At 41.9% G+C, this 27,255-nt stretch overlaps 1 pseudogene; it reads left to right on the top strand.

Moving 5' to 3' along the window:
- Positions 1–5,678: 5,678 nt before the first annotated feature.
- The window catches only part of LOC106039955 (aldehyde oxidase 2-like), a 32,357-nt pseudogene continuing 10,780 nt past the window's right edge, over positions 5,679–27,255 (top strand).

Here is a 27,255-nt window from a genome sequence, read left to right as displayed (position 1 = left end):
AATAATGTCCCTTTAGGGCCCACGTCCCGTTTGGAAAATGACCATCCCATCCCTCTTTACCCTTTGGAGCGTGAAAATACAGTGTGTCCTTGTTACCGAGTGGTCCTGTTACAATGTCTGCCCCATTTGTACTCGTATATGTGCACTTCCAAGCTCCTGCGTTGGGTTTCCGCTTACAGTTACAATTCAGTTCTCTTTGGCGGCCTGTCATATTATGAGCTGACCAGAAATGTTTAAAGAACACTCGCTTCCCATTCTTCCCATTCTCATCCTGCCATCTCCAGCGATAGACCCATACCACATGCTGTTCATTAGTGGTGTTACCACACTGACAGCTCAAGATCTGGCCGTCAAATTGTCCCCCCCGCTTGTGCTCTTGCCACGGTTTCACATCCGGATCCAAAAAATTCCCTATATGAACATTTCAGCCAAGTCCATCCTGTTTCTCAGCTGAACATGTGTGGTGTTCCATCTCCCACTACGTGCTGTACAGTTTATAGGTCTACATCCAGGATCGGTACAATCATATCCAGGAGACAGAGTCCAATTGCAAATGCTTTTTCCTACCGCTACCATTCCTGTTCTGTTCAAGCAATATATACCCCGAGCTGACAAGTGCAATTGCCATGGGCCTCCTTCCTCTTTCCAAAATTGTGTTCCATTATGAACTTCACTCAAATTACTGACACACCACTTGGGTTCGACCGGGCCAGCTACCCAGGGCCAACTTTCAGTTCCCCCCAGTCCTCCACAAATCCAGCAGTTACTAAGGTTAAAGGCCTTGGCCACTTCCTCCCCAAGAGTGAAAGAGTTATTCCTCCATTCTTGCCCGTGGCTCAATTGCCCCTGTAAAAACAATACCAGGAAGTATAGCATTTCTTATCATTTTGCGCCGTCCAATATTGAGGGTGTAGGAAACGCCTTCAGTCAAGGGGTTGGGCCCGCTTTCAGTTGATTTGAGCTTGTGTTACCATTCAGCCTTTCAGGGTGATCCAGCTCCTGGAAAACTAATCACAATTATGTGGGTTTTTTTAAAAAAAAGGTTCTTATGTTACCTTTCTCAGGACAACCTGACCTTGGTGCAGAAGTCCGGTCGAGGCCCACTCACTTGGCGGTCAATACCCATAGGAGTTGCCTCCCTCGGTAGACCATACACACTGCAGTGGAGGGTCCTGCCCTGGTCTTGCCTTCTCCCTTTCCTCCCTTCAGCCTTGTCCTTTTTATCTGGTGCCGTTAATTCATGCAGAGCCTCATCGCCAGAATATTAGTTCCTCTTTAGTCTCAGTTTCAGTTCCCCAGGAGTGGACCTCCAAGCTTCTGTAGTTTTTGGTCCTTTTATTCTGGATACATGGGTCCAACCCCTTTCTGCTGTTCTCACAGCTGTTTCAGTAGTAAGTAAAACAAGGTATGGTCCCTCCCATCGGGGGTTCAATGATTCTTCTCTCCAGGTTTTTATTAAGACCTTGTCTCCTGGTTGTATCTTATGAATAGCAAATCCTAAAGGTGGTGTTTGAGCCATCATCCCAATTTCTCTTAGCTCTTGTAATCTCCTTCCAATGGTAATTATATATTTCTGTATACTACGATCCTCAACTACATTGTTCCCTAGGGGCATCCCTTGAGAATAAGGCATACCATATAACATTTCATATGGTGATAATCCAGTCTCACTGTGTGGTTTAGTTCTTATGTTTAAAAGTGCCAATGGTAAGCATTTTGTCCAGGGCATTTGTGTCTCAATCATTAACTTAGCCAACTGTTGTTTTATTGTTTGATTCATCCTTTCTACTTTCCCTGAGCTTTGTGGGTGCCACGGAGTGTGGTATTCCCACTGAATACCTAATGATTGACATAATTTTATTATTTTAGAAGTAAAGTGTGTGCCCTGGTCAGAATCAATGTACTGGATTATCCCATATCTAGGTATTAAGTGTTCTAATAAAATTTTTACCACCGTTTGTGCCGTAGCTCGTGCTACGGGATAAGCTTCTACCCATTGTGTTAAATGATCTACTATTACCAATAGATATTTTATCCTCCCTACCTTGGGCAATTCAGTGAAATCAACTTGTACTTTCTTGAAAGCTCTATAAGCTGTTTTTCTCTCTCCCGTGGCTGCTTGTCGAAACACTTTCTTATTTATCTTCTGACAAGTTAAACAACCTTGTGTAATTTGCTTTGCTATTTCAAAAATCCCAATGCAACCAAATTGTTTAAGTAACTGATCACTTAACGCCTTTGTACCCCAATGTGTTTGTGCATGCAAATGTTCCAATATTTGCCTCACATAGGCTTTTGGCAATATCTCTTGCCCGTCGGGCAGTGTCCATTTTCCTTGTTCTAACTTAGCCCCTATTTTCTCCAATTTTGTTTGTTCCTCAAGGGTAAACTTCTTTTCTCCTCCCTCTCGCCTTTCTTCCTCCCGTATTATCTTAATTTTAGCGACCTGAGTCCTCAAGGCAGCTTCCTGGGCTTCTTTATCTGCTAGATAATTTCCTCTGGTTCGGTAATATAATCCCTTTTGGTGTCCTTTCACATGTACCACTGCTATCTCCTTTGGTTCTCTTAATGCCCTTAAAATTTTTATTATTAATTCTTGATGTATAAGATTCCTCCCTTGAGTATTAATTAAACCTCTTTCTTCCCAAATTTTTCCAAAAGTATGGACCACCCCATATGCATATTTAGAATCTGCATATATAGTCCCACTTTTCCCCTTTAATAGTTCCAGGGCCCTACATAGGGCATACAACTCGCAAGCCTGAGCTGACCATGATGGGCTCAAAGGTCCTGATTCCACAGGTTCTAGGTCCTTATTAATTATTGCATATCCTGATTTTCTTTTTCCTTCCACTACTCGGGAGGAGCCATCTACAAACAGTGCTTCTCCTTTCTCCAACTCAGTATCCCTTAAATCTGGCCTCACTTTAGTCTGGGTCTCAATTACCTCTAAACAGTTATGTTGTAATTTCTCCAATGGTTTTCCGAACAAAAATTTTGCTGGATTCTGAGCAGAGGTTACCCTCAGTTCTAAGTCAAGGGAGTCAATTAGTATTGCTTCATACTTTAGGATCTGGCTATCTGTTAACCATTTTTCCGCTTTCTGTTGTAAGACACTTCTGACATTGTGTGGAGTATACACCTTTAAAGGAGCACTAAAGGTAATCTTCCTAACTTCTTCTATTAGTAATGCTGTAGCTACCAAATCTTGGAGACAAGCAGGCCACCCTCTACTTACTGGATCAAGTAACTTAGAGCAATACCCCACAGGTTTCTTAATCCCCGCCCAGTCTTGAGTAAGAACTCCATATGCTGTCTGGTTTGATGTGTCCACAAAGAGATAGAAAGGTTTTTCCAGATCTGGGAGGCTCAATACAAGTGCTTGTATTAATGCCCTTTTTATTTCCTCGAATTTCTGATCATCTTCTGTGAACCACTTAAGTTGGTTATTAGTTAATTTCTCATATAAGAATTTGACCTTTTCACTGTAGCTTTCAAGCCATGGTCTACAACATCCTAATAATCCCAATATTTGCCGAATTTCCTTTTTAGTTTGTGGGGGTCTTAAGGATAAGATCCCAGATACCCTGTCAGGATCTAACTTCTTTCTTCCCTCACTCAGCCAATGCCCTAAGTATTTTACTTCCTGTTCCACAAACTGTAACTTTGATAGAGACACTTTTAATCCCTTTTCTCCTAGAAAATTTAATAATTTAATCGTGGCTCCTCGGGTTCCCTCTTCAGTTTCTCCTGCTACTAACAGATCATCCACATATTGCAATAATTTTACCTCCCTGGGTAATGTGAAATCTTGTAAGACTTTCTCTAAAGTTTGTCCAAATAGATTTGGTGACTCTGTGAACCCCTGTGGTAGCACAGTCCATCTTAATTGTTGTTTTCATCCTGTTTCGGGGTCTTCCCACTCAAAGGCAAAATAATCTCTGGATCCCTCATCCAGAGGGCAGGCCCCAAAAGCATCTTTCAAATCTATTACACTATACCAAGTATGTCTGGGAGATATATGACTTAGTAAAGTGTAAGGATTTGCCACCACAGGGAATTTAGTGATTGTTCGCTGATTTACAGCTCTCAGGTCCTGTACCATCCTGTATGACCCATCCGATTTCTTTACGGGGAGGATGGGTGTATTATGAGGTGACATACATGGTTCTAGAGTTCCTTTTTCCAGAAGTCTGTCAACTACAGGTTTTAATCCTTTTCAACCCTCCATTGGTATAGGGTATTGTTTGATTCTAATTGGACAATGTGGATCCATTATTTGAACATTTATGGAGTCCATTTCTATCTTTCCAGTTTCCCCCTCCTTATACCATACTGAAGGGTTAATGACTTCTTCATCCTTTTGTGTTGAAGTGTATAATTTAATCTGCAATTTATCCCCTTGGCTTTGAATGCTCAAGTTTAATCTCAAAATCAAATCCCTCCCTAATAAATTGTATTCCGCTTCAGGGAGCAAAAGTAAATCATTAAAACAAATTTTCTCCTCTGTTTCTACTTCTACATCTTTCAAGATAGGTACCTTAAAAGGCTCTCCTTTTGCCCCTGCTACTGACATATAACTCTTCCCTTCTATTCTTTTTGGAAGTTTTTGAATAGTGGATTTTTCAGCCCCTGTGTCCACTAAAAATAAAACTTCCTCTTTATGGGGACCAGTTAATAGTTTTATCAAGGGCTCCATTGATATTGAAGTCCCCAGAAGATATAGCCCCTGACACCCCTATTCTTCTTTGAATATTTTCTCATCTTGTTCCCGCTTACGACAGTTCCTCTGAATATGTCCCTTCTTGTTGCAATAGTAACAGACGGGAATTGTGAATCTCTCTCGATAAGGCTGCCCCCTAGGTGTTCTCTCTGTTCCTTTTTCCCTCCTCTCTCCAGACGGGGTCTTTTTCTGACTTTCTCTTGCTGCTGCTACAAAGATTTCAGCTTTTGCTTTTTGTTTTTCCTCATCTCTCCTAACATATACTTTCTGTGCTTTCCTAAGTAATTCTTCTAATCCTCTCTCTTGCCAGTCTTCCAGCTTTTCTAATTTCCTTCTTATGTCCCCCCAGGATTTATCCTACAAATTGTGTTCTAAGGAGTGCAGTTCCGGCCACTGTATTTGGGTCAATTCCAGAATACATTTGTAGGCTTTTCCTTAATCTCTCCAACCATTCTGTTGGAGATTCATCTTTCCCTTGTTGTTCATTAAATGCTTTATTAATGCTTTGCCCTCGGGGAACCGCTTCCCTTATTCCCTGTATGATTAATGTTCTCAAATCCCTCATATTGTCTTCCTTGGGGTTGTTGATGATCCCAATGGGGATCCACATTTGGCCATTTTTGGTCTCCCGGGGGTCCTGCTTGATTCTGTCTTTCCCAAATTCTCATTCCAGCTTGCCTAGTCATTCCCCTTTCCTCGGCAGTAAATAAGATCCCTAAAATGGACTGTATTTCTTCCCAGGTATAAGTATTGGGGCCTAGGAATTGATCCAATTTTTCAGCTGCTCCAAGGGGGTCATCTAATAGGGTCCCCATTTCTTTCTTGAAATTCCTTACATCTGTGGTATTTAATGGGACTGCCACAAACCCAATGCCTCCCTGATTGCCTCCGAGGGGTACCTCTCTTAAGGGATATAGAGAAGCTCCCTCAGATACAGCAGTCCTACTTCTCGTACATGCAGCTGGAGGCCGGTCTAATTCTGGTGATGTTGGTGGTAGAGGCAGGGGCAACAGTGGTACTGGTGGAGATACCACAGCCACCAGAGGGGGAGCCACCGCCAGGGGTGGATTGTTAGGATATGGAGGTGGCAGGTTATCCAGGGGCTCCCATTCATCATCTTGGTCTAAAAGTTTGCAGAACCTTGATTAGACTGTGGTTTCATTTGCAACACAAAGTGCTAAATGTAGATTTTCAATCCAAAATAGCACAAGATTTCTTTTGGAATGGTTGGGCTTGATTCTTAGCTAGTAGAAATTATAGATGTGCTGATATCAAAAGTGCTGAGTTAAGGATCCAATCCAATAGGTACATCACGTTGCTGATTGGAGGCATTACATCTGTAGCAGAGTATGAAATGCAGAGTATTCTCAATGGGAAATTGCGCTATTAAAAATTAGAGAAATTAAAGTTTTGTCATAATTGACTCTTTCTCTCCTTATGTTCTCCTAGTTCGATGATTTACAGCAGTTACTGAATTATAATTATCTTCAAACGATTATGTTAATATCAGTGCAACTGCATTTATGCACACCTCAATAGAAGTTGACTTTAAAACATGGCCCCATTGTTCATGAAAAGCTTTTCACAGCACTTGAAGATTTTTCTGCATACTTCAGGGTTCAGTAAAAATCCATGGTAGTGGCTACACCAATACTACTGGAAGTGTGACCAATTGTCCAGGGCTCATTCTTGAAGAATTCCAACAATTTTGTCAACCTTCATTCTAACGAATTAACTGTTGTTCATGTCTTTAGGGATACACAACACAAAAAAAAAGAGTTGTGTATTGGTGTGTGCAAATACAAAATGTAGTATTTTTCACGTACACATGTACTGGGAACCACTGCTGAATAAGCAAATGGTATTTGCAGTTCTTATTGCATGTAATATGCCGAGGCGACCGGCTCCGGGGCAGACGCGTGCTGCAGCGGAGCGCGGGATCGGGACAGGCAGGGCTATTTTTCGGGCATCGAGCCTACGTGAGGGAGCCGCCAGGCACCGGCAGCCCTCGTGAGGGAGGCTGACGAGGCGTAGGCGGGGCCAGCAGCGACAGCGTCAGCTCCTCCCCCCGGCCGTTCAAAGGCAGCCCTTAGGGAGCGCGAGCGACCAGGTGCGCGGCGAACAGGGCCGGCAAACAGGGAGTGACGCGGTGGGAGTGACGCGGCAGTTAGCGAGGCAGTGAGCGCGGGCAGGGCGGGCAGGCAGGGCGGAGCGCTCACACCCGCCCTTAGGGACAATTCCTCTAACGGCACTCTCCCGTCAGCTGGGCTACAATGGTCTCCACCAGGCACGGTGCCTTCTCTAGGAAGTCAGTGCACACCCAGACCGACTGCCCGTCCAAACATGCGGCAGTTCAGGTCTCCGGATGCGGGGAGTGCCTGAGCCTCTTGCTGCCATCGGCGGGAGGCAGGGAGACTGCTTGCGTGAGGTGCGAGCAGGTGGACGACCTGGTCCGCATGGTGGCGGAACTCAAGGAAGAGGTGCAGAGACTGAGGGATATCAGGGAGTGCGAGCGGGAGATAGACTGGTGGAGCAACTCCCTGCAGGAGCGGAGGGAGAGGGACCAGGGTGAGACGCCCCAAAGGGGGGTGGACCCCCTGCCCTGTTGCCATCGGGCAGAGGGAGGGGACCTGCGAGTTGAGGAGGAATGGAGACAGGTCCCTGCTCGACCTCGCAGGAGATGCCCTCCCCTGCCGGCACCGCCTTCCCAGGTGCCCTTGAACAATAGGTTTGAGGCCCTGGGGCTCGAGAGACCCGTGGGTGAGGATGAGGTAGGAAGCCTACCCAGGAGGATGTCTGAGGTGAGGAAGTTGACTCCACGCCTCAGGACTGCCTCCACCAAGAAAGAAAGAAGGGTGATTGTTGTGGGCGGCTCCCTCCTCAGGGGAACGGAGGGCCCTATTTGTCGGCCTGACCCCACACATAGGGAAGTCTGCTGCCTCCCTGGGGCCAGGGTCAGAGACGTTACCAGGAAGCTTCCAAACCTGGTTCGCCCCTCTGACTATTACCCGCTTTTGATAGTCCAGGCTGGCAGCGATGATGTTGAAAAGAGAAGCCTCAGGGCCATCAAACAGGACTATAGGGGGCTGGGACGATTGGTGGAGGGAGCGGGAGTGCAGGTGGTGTTTTCGTCTATCCCTACGGGGGAAGGGAGAGGCACGGAGAGGACGCGGAAAGCTCATGTGGTTAATAGGTGGCTCAGAGGCTGGTGCCAGCATAGAAATTTTGGGTTTTTTCACCATGGGGAGCTTTACTCGGCACCCGGCCTGATGGCCCCAGACGGGTCTCTATCTCCAAGGGGAAAACGGATCCTAGGCCAGGAGCTGGCGGGGCTCATAGAGAGAGCTTTAAACTAGGTAAGAAGGGGGACGGGGCTCAAACAAGGCCTGTTGGAGCTGTGCCGGGGGAAACAATGGCTAGGCCGGGGAAGAAGGCGATGGCCCAGCTGAAGTGCATCTACACTAATGCACGCAGCATGGGTAACAAACAGGAGGAGCTGGAAGCCATCGTGCAGCAGGCAGGCTACGACTTGGTTGCCATCACGGAGACGTGGTGGGACCGCTCCCACGACTGGAGTGCTGCAATGCCTGGCTATCGGCTCTTCAGGAGGGACAGGCAGCACAAAAGGGGTGGTGGCGTGGCTCTCTACATTAGAGAATCTTTTGATGTTGTGGAACTCCAGGCTGGGAATGATAAGGTTGAATCCCTGTGGGTTAGGATCCGTGGGAAGGCCGGCAAGGCTAGCATCCTGGTGGGGGTCTGCTATAGACCGCCGAACCAGGATGCGGAGACGGATGAGGAGTTTTATAGGCAACTGACAGAAGTTGCAAAATCGTCGGCGCTTGTCCTCGTGGGGGACTTCAACTTCCCGGACATATCCTGGAAACACAACACGGCACAGAGAAAGCAGTCTAGGAGGTTTCTGGAGAGCGTGGGAGATAGCTTCCTGACGCAGCTGGTCAGTGAACCTACCAGGGGTGGTGCCCCGCTAGACCTTCTCTTCACAAACAGAGAAGGACTGGTGGGAGATGTGGTGGTCGGAAGCTGTCTGGGGCAGAGTGACCACGAAATGGTAGAGTTCTCTATTCTTGGCGAGGCCAGGAAGGGGACCAGTAAAACTGCTGTCTTGGACTTCCGGAGGGCTGACTTTGAGCTGCTCAGGACGCTGGTTGGCCGAGTCCCTTGGGAGGCGGTTCTGAAGGGCAGAGGAGTCCAGGAAGGCTGGGCGCTCCTCAAGAAGGAAATCGTGATGGCACAGGAGCGGTCCGTCCCCACGTGCCCAAAGATGAGCCGGCGTGGAAGAAGACCGGCCTGGCTCAACAGAGAGTTGCGGCTGGAGCTTAGCAGAAAAAAGAGGGTTTATAATCTTTGGAAAAAAGGGCGGGCCACTGAGGAGGACTACAAGGATGTAGCGAGGCTGCGCAGGGAGAAAATTAGAAAGGCCAAAGCTCATCTGGAGCTCAATCTGGCTACTGCCGTTAAAGACAACAAAAAATCCTTTTACAAATACATCAACGCGAAACGGAGGACTAGGGAGAATCTCCATCCTTTACTGGATGCGAGGGGAAACCTAGTTACTAAGGATGAGGAAAAGGCTGAGGTGCTTAATGCCGCCTTTGCCTCAGTCTTTAGCGGCAATACCGGTTGTTCTCCGGACACCCAGTGCCCTGAGCTGGTGGAAGGGGATGGGGAGCAGGATGTGGCCTTCGCTATCCATGAGGAAATGGTTGGCGACCTGCTACGGAGCTTGGATGTGCACAAGTCGATGGGGCCTGATGGGATCCACCCGAGGGTACTGCGAGAACTGGCGGAGGAGCTGGCCGAGCCGCTTTCCATCATTTATCGGCAGTCCTGGCTATCGGGGGAGGTCCCGGTTGACTGGCGGCTAGCCAATGTGACGCCCATCTATAAGAAGGGCCGGAGGGCAGACCCGGGGAACTATAGGCCTGTCAGTTTGACCTCAGTGCCGGGGAAGCTCATGGAGCAGATTATCTTGAGGGTCATCACGCGGCACTTGCAGGGCAAGCAGGCGATCAGGCCCAGTCAGCATGGGTTTATGAAAGGCAGGTCCTGCTTGACGAACCTGATCTCCTTCTATGACCAAGTGACGCGCTTGGTGGATGAGGGAAAGGCTGTGGACGTGGTCTACCTTGACCTAAGTAAGGCTTTTGACACCGTTCCCCACAACATTCTCCTCAAGAAACTGGCTGCTCGGGGCTTGGACTGGCGTACGCTTCGCTGGGTTAGAAACTGGCTGGATGGCCGGGCCCAGAGAGTTGTGGTGAATGGAGTCAAATCTGGTTGGAGGCCGGTCACTAGTGGTGTCCCCCAGGGCTCGGTACTGGGGCCGGTCCTCTTTAATATCTTTATCGATGATCTGGATGAGGGCGTCCAGTGCACCCTCAGTAAGTTTGCAGATGACACCAAGCTAAGTACGTGTGTCGATCTGCTCGAGGGCAGGAAGGCTCTGCAGGAGGATCTGGATAGGCTGGAGCGATGGGCTGAGGTCAACTGCATGAAGTTCAACAAGGCCAAGTGCCGGGTCCTGCACCTGGGCTGCAACAACCCCAAGCAGAGCTACAGGCTGGGAGATGAGTGGCTGGAAAGCTGCCTGGCCGAGAAGGACCTGGGAGTATTGGTGGATAGTCGGCTGAATATGAGCCAGCAGTGTGCTCAGGTGGCCAAGAAGGCCAACGGCATCCTGGCCTGTATAAGAAGCAGTGTGGCCAGCAGGTCGAGGGAAGTGATTGTGCCCCTGTACTCGGCTCTGGTGAGGCCGCACCTCGAGTACTGTGTTCAGTTTTGGGCCCCTCGCTACAGGAAGGACATGGACGTGCTCGAGCGAGTCCAGAGAAGGGCGACCAAGCTGGTGAGGGGTCTGGAGAACAAGTCTTACGAGGAGCGGCTGAGGGAGCTGGGCTTGTTCAGCCTGGAGAAGAGGAGGCTCAGGGGCGACCTCATCGCTCTCTACAGTTACCTGAAAGGAGGCTGTAGAGAGGTGGGGGTTGGTCTATTCTCCCACGTGCCTAGTGACAGGACGAGGGGGAATGGGCTAAAGTTGCGACAGGGGAGTTTTAGGTTGGATGTTAGGAAGTACTTCTTTACCGAAAGGGTTATTAAGCATTGGAACAGGCTGCCCAGGGAGGTGGTGGAGTCACCATCCCTGGAGGTCTTTAAAAGACGTTTAGATGTAGAGCTTAGGGATATGGTTTAGTGGAGTACTTAGTGTTAGGTCGGAGGTTGGACTCGATGATCTTGAGGTCTCTTCCAACCTAGAGAAATCTGTGAATCTGTGAATCTGTGAATCTGTGGGAACCACTGCTGAATAAGCAAATGGTATTTGCAGTTCTTATTGCATGTAATATGGAATGCATCTTACTCTCATGTATCTTCGTCATCCTGCTGACCAAAGCTGTGTACAATAGCAAATCTTTAGAGGCCTTATCAGATATATAACTACTGCATTTTTAGCCTGGCACTGTGATTTCACTGTTTAAACTCACTTGGCTTCAGGGCTAGTAATAGGAGCTGCCTGTTGCCTGGCCCAGCTCAGAGACATTCTTACAGAGACAATACCTAAATTCCTAGAGGAGAAAACAAAAATCTACCAAGCTTTCTTGCAGCAGCTGAGAACTGTAGCTGGAGAGTAGATCAGGAACATGGTGGTACGTATTCAGCAGTGGCAGTAAATAAAGTGACACTACAGACATATCTGTATGAATGTCACAAACACGTGGAGAAAAACTGGGTGAATCTGGGATATGTCTTGTAAAGCTGAATAGTTAATACCATCAGAAAAATTCTGTGAAAGTTAAATAAGAAAGTTATATGAGAAAAGTTATATGAGAGTCCTAAGCTAGTCAGAAGGAGCAAATATCTTGAGAATTGTAACCAGAGAAACCTTTGGTATCCCTGCTGACTGGTTAAGCAGAGAAATTGAAAGACTGAGCAAATAAGAAAAGTGGAGCTCTTTGGTGAGGTACTGCACACCCTGCAGCCAATCATACTTTAGCTTGACTTTGGACACACGGCTGTTTATATCCATCACGTATGAGGCTTCTCTGACCTTTCCCTAATTTTCCTTTAAAATTTCCTTATTTCAATACCTTGTATTTCTTCCTGTAATTAAGCGAATTGGCCATCTCTTTTTTTACTGGGCAGAAAAGTAAACCTGGTCCCTCTCAACGGAGATCATGAGACAGGACTTTTGAAGGAAACAATAAATTAAATTGCATTTAAAAAGTACAAATATATAACTTCAGTTAAGATTGAACAAAACAAATATAAGTTTTTCCAACAGGCTTTTAAGTGAATTAAATAGGGTTATGATGCAGATATCTGTTACATGTGAGAAGGGAAAGCCTAAAAATACTTGTTAAAGTCTTTAGGAGGACACACTGTAAGCAGGTGATTGACCTGGGACTTGAACCCAATCTTATCAGTCAACAAATCTGTTCTCAACTTGGCATCAGATGGCAAGCTTTGGACTTCCTGCCAAATGTCTTTGACAGATGGGCAGAACAGTGCAACAGCGAATATGACTATAGGTAACAATTTTCAGATGAAACACTGCTACTGCATGTTCCCTAGGTGAATTAGAATGGTACTTGCTTCTGAATGGAAGACAACATTGTCCTGGTATTTGCCTCTCATTTTAATTGGCAAGAAGTGTCTGCCAGAAGAAAATGCCATCTTTCTGCTTCACAGGGCAAAAGAAAACAACATTTATCAACCTCACGAAAGAGAAAGGGGCAGGTGCAACAGGTAGAAAGGTCTATCTACACTGCCTTCGGCTATGTTGTTCCCTTTATCAGACAGATGTTTCCTTTTGTTGTTTATTCCTCTCTCATTTTAAGAAAAACTGGTTCATTGTGCTGATGTCTTAGTACCTAGAAACCTCTATTGAAGTCACTGGTACTTGTATATAAATGTTTAAATAACACTTCTGTAAATCAAGCCCAAGCAAATCCTATCCTTGTCACATAAAATCTGTGGGGTACTTTGGAAAATCCTGGCAATGATTTCTACTATCTTTGAACTAAAGAAGTCCAGGGCTGATTCTCATTGCAGTGCTTGATAATTTCTTAAAAGCTTACTGTGCTTTAATGATTTAATGGTCTAAGAATTTTTGAAAGAGAGCAGAAAGAGAATAACCATATTTAAACCCACATTGTTGATTTTCTGACTCTTAATAGCATTTTTGAGATGTACATTTTCCAGAAAGTATAATATACTTGGTATTTTATGTTCAATGAAGGACTATAGCATTCATGTAGGGAAATACATTGCAATTAATGTGTATGATAAAAATTAACCCTTCCACTCAAAGGACTTTACAGTCTAAAGCTATATGCTTTAAAGGTCATTGCAGAAATTTGCAGCTGTTACCATCTTCCACTGAAAACAATGCTTACTGAAAATGTAAGCACTTCACATATCTTCAGTTAATTTTCATAGCTGCATGTTTGCACGATTATTTTTCACTTGAAGCCTAGTTGTCCAGTCTATCACAACACTCTTGTTATAGTGTATGGTTTTGCACAGATTCAGTGAAATTTCAATGTTTCCTTCTTGCTCCACATTCATTACATTTTTCTCCAACAGGTGGCAAATGACAGGTTCTCTTAAATGATCAGTGTCTTGCTGACTGTGAATGTGCAGACATAAAGCCCAAGGAGGTCTTTGTCTCTGTTATCATCCCATAATCTACAAAGGTAAAGCCTTGATTTCCTCTCTGAATTACTTTAAGTGTTTTGTGATGTATAGTGTTATATTGTATTATACCTAAAATAGGATCCAGGAAAAGACCAAAATAATTGTACATTCTAGTCAAAATACTAGATGATAGAAGCATTCTCTGCAACCTTGAATTAAAATAAAATTTTACCAGTGTTGGAGAGGTTTCATTCAGGTTCCAGTGAAGTCTGATGAAGAGCAGGTGAGTACTGGGATTGTTTAGTCTGGAGAAGAGGAGGCTCAGGGGAGACCTTATTGCTTCCTGAAAGGAAATTGTGGTGAGGTGGGGGTGACTACCCTCTTCTCTCAGGTAACTAGCAATAGGACAAGAGGGAATGGTCTCACGTTGCACCAGGGAAGGTTCAGGTTGAATATTAGGAATTTTTTTTTCTCAGAAAGAGTGGTTAGACATTGGAACAGGTTGCCCAAGAACGTGGTGGAGTCACCGCCCCTGGAGGTGTTTAAGGAAAGGGTAGATGTGGTGTTTAGGGACATGGTTTAGTGGGCAATATTGGTGATAGATGGACAGTTGGACCAGGTGATCTAAGAGGTCTTTTCCAACCTAAATGATTCTATCAAGTTATTAGAAATATTTAAATTATCTTCAGTGGCACTGAAACGTGCAGGTTACTTATTCTTTGTAAAAAGATAAGAAAGCACTGACATCCCTGCATCACCTCTCTCACTTTCTCCAAGCAGCTATCATCATCTGCTTCTTTGGGCCTCTCACTGTTTTTCCCCCACTCTCAAATGTGCTCATGTCACTTTCAGACGCAGAACTTTGGTCTTCCTGAGTATTTCCAGGAGAAATGTCACATTGCCAGAGAGCCTCGAGAAAAAATAATAAATAAATAAAAGTAAAAATAAAAATAAAGCTTATTTCTGGCCTCTTCCCACTAACTAATTAGCAATTTCTGCTCTGAACAGTCCTGAGCTATCATTGCGACTACTCACAAAATAAAGTCTAAAGTGCTGTGAGCAAAGGTGACAGTGTGTGGCTTTAGGAGGTTAGGGGTGGAGGAAATGGTGTCATTGTTACCATGTTAGATATTCCTCTAATGGATGTGAGGAAAGTTACTGGGCAAGTAGGGGAAGACCTATCCACAAGCAAGTGTATTGTGACTGAAGTCAATGAAGGACTAATTGTCAGAGTATCTGCCAACCTTGACATCTGCAGTCTGTCCCCAGAGTAGCTGCCCACTGCAATACAGCATAGTAAACATACATGGCCTCAAGCTGGAAGAGCACTCACAGCCTTTTAGAGGCTGGTCAGCCATCCCAGGTTTCCCATCAAAAATAAAAGATTCCATGAGCTCAAAACCTGCAACAGCACAATCTATGCTGGTAGCAGCAACAGTGCTTCTGCTACACAGAAACTTTGAGCCTCAGTAGTGACGAGAGAGACAAACAGACTGTAAGAGAAAATGAAAAACTAGAGGTTTTAGTTCTGAAAGAGGAAAGGTTTAGTTCCCTCCATAGAGTAAAAGAAGAAATAAATCCCACCTGCATTGTCCCATAAGAAGTTATACCACAGAACTAAAGCACCCGTGGAGGGTACTCCAGACAATAGCATGGCTGGTGAGCTCAGAAAATCACTTCAAAGAGGAGGAAAACTATCTGTCAGCAGTCACATGAATAACACATGAGATCCAGCAGCCTCACCATACAGAATTAACACCATTCTAGGTGGGAGGCTGTTTTGGCCACTCTCTTTCATGCTGAACTGTCTCTTTGGCCAATTCTGCTGACACAACAAAAATGCATACGGACCCTTTTTTATTATTATTTTTTGCAAGAATTGTCAACAGGAAGTGAAGGAACAGCAGTGTAGATGGAAATCCATCTGTCAGTTCTCACTCTTGTTCCTGCCAGTTGCTGGTTTTGATTTTGGGTAGGTTGGTGTGAATGTTGTTCAAGTAAAGCAAAGTAAATCCTGTTGAGAAGGTTTTCCATCTCTAAGTACACTCGCTGTTCATCATGTAATCCTGTTTTTTTACAATTGTCATGGGGGTATCACATGCACAGTAACAGATCTAACCTGCTAACCCCTACTTTAAAAGTTCTGTGACTCTGAATATGATTTTGTTTCTGGGGCTAGAAAGGGCACTTCATAACCTCTCTTCAGAGGAGTAGTCTGTCCCTGATTATGAAATAAACTATTACATGTTCTTTTAAAATATGTTTTAACCGTTACCAAAACAAAAGATTTCTGACAACAGAAAGTACAGTTTTCTTTAGTGCCTTCCTCTGTAAATGCCATAATGGTAGCTAGAATAAAACATAATCTATGAGTGTAAAATAGTCACAAAATCAGTTTCATTAGTATAGTGGGGCCTTTGTGTCCTGAAACAGAAACCACTATTTGGTGAACTGGAATTTGATTTAAAAAACATACCAGCCATATATGAAGTGGCTTATACCAGAACTGCTTTTCCAGCATTGTGAAGTCATTACATTCCTGAAAAGGAAAAAAAAAAAAAGATTTTGGCATGTTTTCTTACTTGCAGATAAGCTCAAACAATGTCTTCTCTTAGTATGTTTCCCTATGATTCGCTTCATACTTCAAGAAAGGTAAAAAACAAAAAACAACAACAAAAAAAAAAAAGAAGAAACTAATTCTAGCAAATGTTTGTTAAAAATGATGCTTTTTTTTTTGGACAATGATAACAACTACAAGGAATAATAGATCTGTTTTCTTTAACAAGGACAATCTATGCCATTGATGGAATTTTTATTGCCTTTTTTCCATTAGGATGACTTCATTTCAGCCTTCAGACACATTGAACGTCAGAAAAAATGCTTTGTCCATAGTGAATTCTGGATTGCAAGTCCTCTTCAGTCCAGGCACAGACACAATTGTAGATTGAACTATTTTATATGGAGGCATTGGCTCAACCACACTCAGTGTAAGAAAGTCCTGTGAGAAGCTAGTAGAAAAGTACTATGGATGTCTTAATGTAATTAAGCAAAAAGCAGGAGTTATGGTGTGATATATGGTGTCTGTTGGATTCTGCCATCATCAGTTTCTTACAGTGTCTCTTTTACCTGTCCTCCTGAATAGGTTATTTCTTGATATAACTTACTCTGATTTACTTACCACTTCCAACATATGTCGCAATAGTTTTAGCTGTCTTTTATTTCTAAGAGGTGTGGGTTCATGCTAACCTATTCTTCTACCAGGCAATGGAATGATGAGATGCTGAATGAAACTTGCGAACTGGTTCTGAAGGAAATTTCTCTCCCTCCAACAGCTCCGAGTGGAAAAGCAGAATATAAATGAACTTTGCTTGTCAGCTTCCTATTCAGATTTTACCCGGAAGTGTTACATGGTTTACATCAGATGGTAAGGACTGGACAAGAACTGTGTATCCACATAAGCATGCTGGCTGCAGTAAATCTCTGCTTTTTTAAATATTTGGGAATGGGAGATAGGGGGAGGATAAAGGTGCTATGCTTTATTTCAAAATATGTGAGGGGAAAAGATTTACTTTAAAAAATAAAGGTCTGACAATACTGCTCTGACATCACCTTCCTTTCAGTATCGCTCCAGGTATGCTGAACTTTCACGGGAGAAGATGAACGCTTTGGGAATGCTACAAAGGGGTGTTCCCCAGGGTGTCCAATTCTATCAGGTGAGGTTTATGTTGTAACTGCCACACACTATCTTATGACAGTATGAAAAGGACATGCAGCTGGCACATGATAATGTTTGCTGAGTAGAAGATTTCAGTTTAAAAATATCTAAAATTTCATCAAGAAATTTCACCCATATCTTTGTTTTGTTGCAAAATCAAAAAATAAAAAATAAAAAATTTTGCTTAGTATCAGTTTTTCACCAAAAACTTTCAGCTTCAGCCAAGAATTTGTACTGTTCGCTTTTGAGAGATTAACTTTTTTGAGAAGACGTGTTTTACAGAGGACTTTCTACTCAGTAAAAGCCCCCCCCAAAAAAGCACAGATGTTGGAAGACTTTTCCTGTCCCCGACAATAGTCTGTTTCAAGCTGATGCGAGTTATCAGAAACTCAAGAACAGAGAGTACCAAAGCTGTATTTTCATTAAGTATGACTGAAGTACTTTCAACTCCAGGCTCTTTGAAGTATTAGAGGGATTTGATGGGGATCTAATTAGCAGAAACCTGGATGAAGCTGTTTTTTATTCTAGTAAGCACTGTCCAGAATACAAATTTACCTGTCTCCTTAGGAAGATGGACAAGAAGAATTTAGAGATCTCTGAGTATAGCCGTGATTTCAGATATATTTTCTCCAAAGTAAACAATGTGAAACATGATTTGTTTAAAGCAGTGTTGAAGCTGAAGTCTGGGAGTGTGGCTTGCTTGGGATGCTATCAGAAGCAATACGGACCCAGCAGACAGGCTAGCTAAGATTCAGAAGGTTTTAGCTCTGTTTGCCATAGTTCCACTGTGTGAACATGTAGTTTTGTCCCTTTTAAATCTCTGTATCTAGATTTTTATTTTTTGCCCATTTATTTGTTGCAATCTTTCTGTGGAAGAGTCTGCCATTTACTAGAGATTTGCATGGTATCTAATGCAATATATTTCTTTGACCTCAGGCAGAACACTTCAGTGCCAATAGAGCACAAACTAAAACTGGAATTAATACTTTCTAATGTTTCCCATTAATATTGTCATAAAATCTAGACCATTTTCACATGGATTGTATCACAAAATGATCACAGAAAATGTTTGTAAGTCTTTATAATTACTGTGCTGTTTTGAAGATGACATGTTCCTGTTTGCAGGATGTTGACCCTGGACAGACTCCACAAAATCCTGTGGGATGTCCCATCATGAACCAGTCTGATATTAAGCATGCCACTGGTGAAGCAGTTTACGTTGATGATATTCATCCAGTGGAAAGAGAACTTTTGCTGGCTGTGGTCACCAGTATTAAAGCCCATGCAAAGATTATGTAAGTATGAAAAAACTATATACACAAACGGTTGTTTAGAGTATTCTCTATTTTTAGTGTCTGATTTGGCCATATAATGAGGTATGCATTACAAATGAGTTAAGAATGCCCTTACCATGTGCTTTAAATAATGTCAGATATGGACAGAAGAGTCTGTATTAATGCATTCACCCCTTTTAGTTCAGAAAATGTAGGAAGTAAATATGTTCTTAAATTCTGAAGATACTGGGACTAGAATTTAAAGAGCTATTTATGCAGTACACACACAGATGCTCATACTTTTAATTTTTTTCGCAATATGCTAATCAATACTTTTCCAATTTCTTCTCTATGTAAAGATTTGTGGGGAGAATACCAAGTGGATTATTTTTCTGTCCTGAAGTTTGTGAAATTACATATACTAGAGAGATTTGTACAGTGTATGATGGTCATTTATGTGTGCGCTCTACTTTCCAGATCACTTGAGACATCAGAGGCCTTTCAGGTGCCAGGAGTGGCTGATGACAGTAAAAGATGTTCCAGGGCAAAATGGCAATGATGAGCAAACATATGCAGAAGACAAGGTATTTCTTGATTTGGAGGAGTGCCTGGACCTTTTGCTTCAGTTATATAAAGGGAAGAAGAAAAAAAAAAAAAAAGGAATGGAGTTTTTCAAGTACTGAAATATATGGGATCTGGGCAGCCAATGTGACCATACAAAATGTCCCAGGCCTCATGCTGTCTGCATCACAGGTGACACTGCTGCCTGGTATTTGCAGTGGCACAAGCATAATTCTTAGTGTGTTGCTCTTACCCCTCTATTCTTTCTTGTATGAGTTTCACTCATTTCTGAGAATAGACAAGGAAAGCAGTCTCAGCCAGGTGGGGTTTTACTTGACATAGCATCTGGCCACCTCAGGACAGCCACAGGGAAAATGTTTCTGATCACTGATGTCAGCAGCATTTTTCATGCTGGAGATGTTGCAGCAGGTGAAGGATGCCAATAGCATTTCTAATCTAATGAAGTTAAGTCTGCCCTGGAATAGTATTCTTTGAGCAGAATATAAATAGTGGCATTGGAGCATAACCTATTTCCACAAAACAGAATGTTCCATCCCTGTAGAGAAACATAACCACTACTTCCCCCCTCCTCCCTCCTCCCCCCCCCCCCCCCCCCCTTGGGTAATGTACATTGGTGTGTGACAGATGATTTGCATTGGACAGATAATCTGTGCTGTGGTTGCAGAGTCACTGACTCAGGCAAAGTGTGGAGCTAAAAAGGTGAAGATAGTTTATGAAGCCATCTGGAGCCAATTCTGGCCATTGAGGTAACAATCCATCTCCTCTTCCTTGTTTGATAGATCTCTTAAGTCACCTCATTCACTACTCACCTCCTTGTGCAGATATTTGCCAGGCTTTGGATTTTTATTTTATTTATTTATTTATTGGCTTGAGATGTGAGTTTGTTTCCAAAGATGAAATGTAAAAAGTTTATAAAAGTCCTCCAAAGTTTTATTTTTAGAAACGTAAAAAAAATCTCGTTAGGTACCTATTCATCCAGTATATTAGAGACTGAAATTTGTAGATTTAGGTTGAGATTGCAAAACAAATATTCATAAAGCATTAAGGGAGCTGGTGGGAGCCAAATTCCCAGCAGGAGTAGATCAGCATAGAATTAAATTTGAGAGCTTATGTTTGCAGAGGCTCTGGAATCACACATCCTACACCCAAGTTCTGAAAAGCTTCAAGTCTGGCACATTTTCAGTAGCAAGCAATCTGATTCTAAAATATTTTCAAGGGCTCTGAATGCCATTAACAGGTATTAAGTATTTCTAATCTAGGGGAATGACAAAATGAGATGAACAATGAAAAATAAAAAACAGAAGCTCTCTGATAATGAAAGGGGAACAACTGTCCTGGTCTTTCTAATACTTAGCTGCAACCATCTGTCCATCTGAAAAAAAGAATCATGCAAATGATTAAAGATTGTGCTATATAAAAATCATATGACAATTACAATTAGCATGTTTTGTTTTTGTTTCTTGCTGTAGCATGCAATAAAACACAATGCATACATTACTGAAGAAAGGAAAATAGAAAAAGGAGATATTGAGAAATTATTTCATCAGTTAGCTTAAATCCTAGAAGGTAGTTCATGCATGCAGTGCGTCAGGCAAGGGAGGGGAGTCATGCTAGTTCAGAATCTATCTTCCAGCTGGTAGCTGAATTCAGTTTTCTATTCTCAACTAAACTTACTCTTGGTGATTTTTTTGCCCCTTAAGAAGTAATGGAGATGAAATGGTCACATTTAATGAAGCTTAACTATCCCCTGCTAGGAATTTTTCCCAGTGCTTCACCATTCCTATGATTAGAAAGATTATCCTCATGACTAACTGAATTTGCTGCAACTTAAGTACTACTACTTGTTCTCTCTTCCGTGGGTGTGTAGCACAAGCTATTCTCTTCCTCTTTGTGGTAGCTTTCCATGAATTTCAAGATTCATGTATTCCTGCATTTTTTTGGGTTGAGCCTCCTCTATATTGTCAAACTCTCCATGCAAGTTCATGATTTCTGATAATTTTTTTCTCTTTTCCTTTGGACTTTTTCCAACTATTCCTCATCACATTGTATCATCCTCTAGTGGATTCAGTTCTGATCCCTACTACTTCTGTGTGAATGTGTGTTTTAGGAATAACTGCTAGGGAAATTTTGTCAGACCTAAGGATGGCATAAAGGAAAGGTCACACAGAACTGACAGAATTAGTTTTTATGCTGTGGTGTCCTGATGGATTCCCCCCTCTGAATGGAAAATTGTACAAAAGGAAAGTGTTGGATAGAAATGGGCAGAAACAGTGAAAAAGGAGAAGGGCATACTGATGGAAAGAGGATAAAAAAGAAACTAAAAAGGGAAAGCATTCCCTCACAGAGTGATTTAGAAGAGAACAGATTATAATCATATTATAACAGATGAGATACTGCCTCCTTAAAGAATAAAAGGCATCAGATATTAAGTAGATTTTGATCTTATCCTGGGGAAATAACGCTATACAAGCTTTAGGTGATTGAATAATTTTCCCCTATTAAACAAATGGTCCCCAAAATTGTAAACCTGAGATACAAAGAAACCAGAAAGAAATTAAACTTTATTTTTCCTTCTGTGAGAGAATGCTTTTTCCCCCGATACATATATATACAGGAAAATATAAATTCTCTCCCAGTTCATTTGAAATGCAGCTTAGATTTTCCTATAATTACATACGTAATAGGTGAATTGCACCTGGGAGAACAGGAAACCTTTTACCTGGAAACACAAATAGTGTGCTTGTTATTCCAAGAGTGGAGGATAACGGAATGATTTGTCAACTCAGCGTGCAAAAGACGTACAGATAAACGAAGTATTAAAGACACATGTTTCTTACCTTCCTAAATAACTTTAAAGCTGAACTACGTCTGGAGTTACTTTCAGTCTTCTGCGCTTCTTTTTAAACTCACTAATACTGTTCCCAATTCAGATTAATTGACTTGAATGTTTTTTTTAATGAAAATCAGAGGCCTCACTACTAATGATGAAGCTGAATGTAACAGTAATTCTCCTGAACAGGATGCTATTTGCATTATCTAATCCAGTGCAGGCACAAATGAGCAATATTACTATGGGATGGACAAAGGGTGTCTTAGATAAATAATTTGACTTTAATCTCACTGAGAAAAGACTAATTATGTGTTAGGTATACTGGCTGTATGAATTATATGCAATAATGTGGAAAAAATTTAAGAAGTCCTAGCTGACAGCAGAATTTAATTGCAGCTCCGTAGAAAATAACAGTTTCAAAGAATGTATGTGATTTCTACATGTTTAGTATTAGCTTTTGCAGTTAATTACTGGCTTGCATTTTTTACACTTTCCCTGTCAGCCCTACAAGTTAAACCTCTATTTGCATTTCTGGCAGCACTGTCAAAGGAAAAATTTTCAGAATGCAGTGGTCTGTCAGCATTTTAACTTAACTCTCTACTGTGCTGTAAACAATCGCTCTGTTCCATTCAGTTTGATATACCAGTGGATGCTTTATATCCAGCTGCAGATGAACTTTACCATTCTATATAGAATATATCACATCTGGCATCAAAAAGTCAAACTAGTTTATGGAGCTATTGTTCCATTTCCACTATTCTTTAAAGACTGGATAGTGCTTTCATTAGCATCTCTGCTTGTTTGAAAGCCTTTTTTTTTTTTTTTTGTATCTACAGCAACTCCAGTTTTCTGCTCAGCATTCTTAAGCCTGTTAGCTTCTCAAATATGGTTAGCCATGGAAAATAGGCATTTTTAATGTACTTTTGTATGTGACAATTCTTAACAAAATCCTGGACTTTCACTTTTGCAGGAATTAGTGGCTTCAGCTTTAAACCTCCAGTCCAATAAAATTATGTGCTATGTGAAACATGTTGGTGGAGCATTTGGTGCCAAGATTACCAAGCCTTCACTCTTTGCTGTAATTGCAGCAGTGGCAGCCAACAGGTAAGTTAATCTAACTAATCAAATGAAGGATTTAACTAAAACAAACCAGAGATGACATGACTGAAGTAAAAAGGAACATCAGACTGAACCCTGCCTGGGAGGTTGGCTTGAAGACATGATCTTTCTTATCTCTTTGACAGTAAATCTTGGATTAAGACTTGAAAATTATCTGGGCTTCTGGCAATGGAATTCACTTACTATCTGATAGTCAAAAAATGGTGTTCATGCAGTTTCTCTTAGGGCTGATCTTCAGAAATCCCAGCCTTATCCAGGACTTTTCATTTAGATATTCAGTGAAAGTGTTTTTAATCCTAATAAGTAGGTGTGCTTACATCAGCCCATTGTGCCATAGTTCTCCTTTACTCTGGCTTCCTTGCCATGTCACGTGCATGCTTCATGGAGCTTGCATCTTCCTGTTGAAAAGCTGAAGGCAAGTCCCTGAAAAGATCTGTACCCCTGCCTTGTTTTTGTAGCCAAATAAAATAAAATCTGCTAAATCAACCTAAATTAATACATGGTAGGTTAATAAGAAACTCAAACATAGAATGGACTGATTTACTGCCGCCACTAGGAGTTTGGCCATATATATGTAATATCTCTGCAATCTGCATGGGTAGACTGTAACAGAAGTAGAGTTTTTAATGTTTACTTTAGGACCAGGTATGCAGTCTGTTTTGCCCTTGAAAGAAATACCAATCTGTTAATCACTGGTGGACAGCCCTAACCTTTCCTTTACCTGAATGCAGTAACTGCAAAAACTGCATGAAAGTCTATGAATTGCTTAACTAGTTTAAGCAAAACCCAATCCCTTGCAAACACCACTCATCTTAGCCAGGCAGATATAATAGGACTTAGCAAGCAATAATGTTAATCATCTTTTATAGTGCTATTCTTGATCCTGATGGAGCTCCATCAGTTTACATCAGTTAACAGTTCGGTTCCCAGTTATTTTACAGTTTTCTGTGATTGTTCCAATTTAAATACTGTGAGATAAAGCATTAAAATATAAAACCATATATAACTTTTTTAAAGAAAAAGAAATCAAAACTAAAATTAAATTTGATGCATGTTTCTGAACATATAATAAGACAAATATATGCACCATTTATTCATTTTATTCTGCTGTCTAGGTGATGAAATTATCAGGATGAAAGGTGATTACCGTATCTTCAGAAAGCAGAGTAAGCATAATCATAGTTAATATTTTGTTTAGTGATTTTATTGATCTTGTCATCCTCCTTATGGTCTCTGTTCATGCGGAAAACAGTGCTGAACAATATTTTCAGATTCTGTGTGAGTAAAAGTATAGTCAGTGTCTAGGTGGGAGAATAGCTTTGTGGGCATCTGAGGCATTCTGGTGATTTGTGGCTTTTATATGTATTTTGCTCTTGGTTTGTGTATTCAGATCCAAACTGATGCCATCCTTTAGACAGAAATCCATGCAGGTCTTTTTTTCCAATTTGGTGGCAAAAAATCCCTTGTGTTCTGTAGTCTGAATGTCAGGCTGTATTTGTTAATTGGTTAGCTTATTTATAAAGAGCAGCTTGAACTACATGAGAGGAAAGACCTCTCATGCAATGGTTGCAGTATTACAGGTTGGATTCGTGAATGTTGGTAGAATTATAGCTGCAGATTTTCAGTGCTATCTAAATTATGGCTTTTCAAAAGATGAGTCTGAGTTTGTAAGTTCTTCACTGATAACACAATGACAGAACTGGTCACAAAAAGAAAATAATAGCTGTTTGTTCCAATTTATTTCTCTTAACAGTACACCTGTTCTTGTTAGATGCAGCTCTTACCTGCCTAAAATAGAAATACATCTGTGACCCAGATATGGCTTAGAAAATACCATAAAGGAAATACAGTATTTCCTGTCAGGTGATATTGGACATTGAAAATTCAGGACATAAAAAAATCAGATCTGTTCAATGAGGACAGAGATACAAGAGGTTTTATTAGGCAGCCTATTATGATAAATTTATTCATTAATTTCCCCTGAAACTGAAGGTTTGATTTTTTTTCTTCAGTAGTACTATTGCAATTCCTATGATTTATATGCAATTTCTTTGATTTAAAGGCAGTTTACTTACATCAGTGTAAAAAAAGGAGAGCTTTCAGGCCTCCTGAGTATAGTTGTACTCCACCTTAAAGCAATTATATCTTGTTGGTGTCTTGAGTGTCTTTCACAGCTTTCACTGTCTCTTTAAAGCAAATGGATCCATTTGAACAACTATAATCTCTTATTGCGGGTGATTGAGTACATTGTGTTGAAAGTGGACAATGCATTTACAGCACCATGTAAATTTGCTTACTGTTTAGATTAGGGAAATACACATGTACAAAGGAGATAACCTAACAGGCTTCAAAGAAGAGTTTGATGCGGAGAATCTGTGGAAATGTTGGAAAGAATGTTTGGACAAGCCTGACAACTACAGCCAGAAAGCAATGGCAGAAGAGTTGAACAAGAAAAATTACTGGAAAAAGAAAGGGATTGCCATTGCCCAAGTTTTCTTTTGGATTTAATGTGAAGTATTTTCATGAGGTAACCTCTTCAAAATGGTGCTTTTACGATCTTAGATCTCTATTTTTCTCTCCAAAACCAGGAAGCATAATCTCTACAGGCAGTAGTGAAAGAGAAAAAGAAAAAAATTCTTACTTGCTAGACTAACATAAAATATCATCCACTGAGGTATATGTACTCCCTTTCAGAAAGATCACTGTATGCAGCTGACCTCTTCATAAATGCTAACTCAGTATAAGAATATTCACCTCACAGAAACCTGGGTTTCTGATTCCCAGCGTGCTATCTTAACCCAGCAAAAAGCTAAATCATTAACTGTCAAAATGTGGAACTTGGAACCTTCCATAATCTAGTCCATAGTGAGGGAAATGACCACTCCTATAATTTAAATAGTCACAGTATCACACAGTATCACAGATTTCTAGGTTGGAAGAGAACTCAAGATCATCGAGTCCAACCTTCGACCTAACACTAAGTACTCCACTAAACCATATCGCTAAGCTCTACATCTAAACGTCTTTTAAAGACCTCCAGGGATGGTGACTCCACCACCTCCCTGGGCAGCCCGTTCCAATGCTTAATAACCCTTTCGGTAAAGAAGTACTTCCTAACATCCAACCTAAAACTCCCCTGGCACAACTTTAGCCCATTCCCCCTCGTCCTGTCACCAGGCACGCGGGAGAACAGACCAACCCCCACCTCTCTACAGCCTCCTTTAAGGTACCTATAGAGAGCGATAAGGTCGCCCCTGAGCCTCCTCTTCTCCAGGCTGAACAAGCCCAGCTCCCTCAGCCGCTCCTCGTAAGACTTGTTCTCCAGACCCCTCACCAGCTTGGTCGCCCTTCTCTGGACTCGCTCGAGCACGTCCATGTCCTTCCTGTAGCGAGGGGCCCAAAACTGAACACAGTACTCGAGGTGCGGCCTCACCAGAGCCGAGTACAGGGGCACAATCACTTCCCTAGTCTCTGCTATGTAATAAGTTAAACCCTGCTACTGGAATTTCTTACTGCTCAAGATAATCTTTTTCTGGGAAAATTTTTCAAGGCTTTGGTAGTTTTTTAAGTTTGTTATTGTTTGTTTGTTTGATTTTGTTATTTTTAATTCATGCCTTGAACCAAAAATTCTTTCAAATTGGTTTCAGGTTCAAACAAATACTATAATTTGTTTATGAAGAACAAATGCATGAAAAAGTAAATCCACGTGGTTCATAGCTCAATTTCTTTGTTGCATCTCTTGATTATTTCTGGACAAATTCATAGATGAAGAGATCAGAGAGAGATTCATATATTTCATTCAACAATGTTCTCATGGTAAATAAACATTGAATGTAGGGATCACAATTCACTTGATACAGAAGATCAATAAAAGGCATAAATTACAGTTACAGTTCACAACTCTTCAAAATAAAGCTCAGGCATTGTGCTGACTTTCCAAAATCTAGATCTAAATCTTAGAGAATAGATTTATTGTTTACTCTGGTCTCTGTGAGGTGAGACTGCCTGACATCAGCAAAATGTTACCTGATTGCAAATGTCACAATTTGGCACCAACAAGATCACATGACCATTATTTCTCAATGTAAAATTACTTAAAAAAAAAATAAAAAATGTTTCAGAGGCACTGTATTTCACAACACCTCTTGGGCTCCCGTGTTTGCTCTCTGAGTGTCGGGATCTGATTGCACACTGCACCAAAATGTCTCATTATAGAATCTCTAATTCTCTTTCATATCCACTTGTTCCTTCATGGGTTTGGGTTGCTTATAGGGGATTGATTTCTTTCATCACCATTCCTTTGGAAGTTATTTGTTCCTGCTTTTACCTGTGAATGAAAGTTCATTACTTCCATTTC

The sequence above is a fragment of the Anser cygnoides genome, chromosome 6 (assembly GCF_040182565.1).
Source record: "Anser cygnoides isolate HZ-2024a breed goose chromosome 6, Taihu_goose_T2T_genome, whole genome shotgun sequence".
NCBI lineage: Eukaryota > Metazoa > Chordata > Aves > Anseriformes > Anatidae > Anser > Anser cygnoides.
The sequence above is the reverse complement of the archived record's forward strand: the minus strand, read 5'-3'. Positions and strand labels throughout refer to the sequence as shown.